The following is a 504-nucleotide window of genomic DNA, read 5'->3' as shown; positions in this document are numbered from 1 at the left end:
AACTTGCCGGATACTTTGAAAGATACAAATCCATTGCCATATCATATCATATTTGTTGCGATGAGTGTACTATAGGAGAAACATATTCTGGTTTGTAATTCATAGTCTTCTGAAAGGTTTAACATGGGCAACTATGACTTCAAAATGAAAAGGGCAAAGAATTGAAGTATAATCTGCATTACATAAAAATAAGTAGATCTGCTTTAGAAGTGAGCATATTCCTTGAGAGTGGACTGCATTTTTCACATGTTTATGTTAATGTAGTAATTTGTCGTGAGAAATAATGCATGTGCAATCCCTATATTAACATACCATAGCTAGCAGCAAGCCTGAATTGCAGTGCAAGTGGCTTGTGACTCCTCCCTGCCTAGATGCCAAGATGTTTAAAGCTCTAAAAACAAGGTAAAGATTAAAGGTCTCCTGTCATCTTCCCTTCTTTGTGAATTATAAAATGTGTTTTATAAAGATGTGTTTGAGAGTGAGAAAAAGATTTGAGAGTAGGAA

At 34.9% G+C, this 504-nt stretch overlaps 1 protein-coding gene across 2 annotated transcripts in view; it reads right to left on the bottom strand.

The window, feature by feature from the left end:
• Positions 1–504, bottom strand: part of LOC119582023 (protein tramtrack, beta isoform-like) — a 34,622-nt gene that overhangs the window by 2,135 nt on the left and 31,983 nt on the right. The gene's annotated exons all lie outside the window — the stretch shown is intronic.

Source organism: Penaeus monodon, chromosome 15 (genome assembly GCF_015228065.2).
Source record: "Penaeus monodon isolate SGIC_2016 chromosome 15, NSTDA_Pmon_1, whole genome shotgun sequence".
Classification (NCBI taxonomy): Eukaryota; Metazoa; Arthropoda; class Malacostraca; order Decapoda; family Penaeidae; genus Penaeus; species Penaeus monodon.
This window is presented reverse-complemented; position numbering and strand designations above follow the sequence as displayed.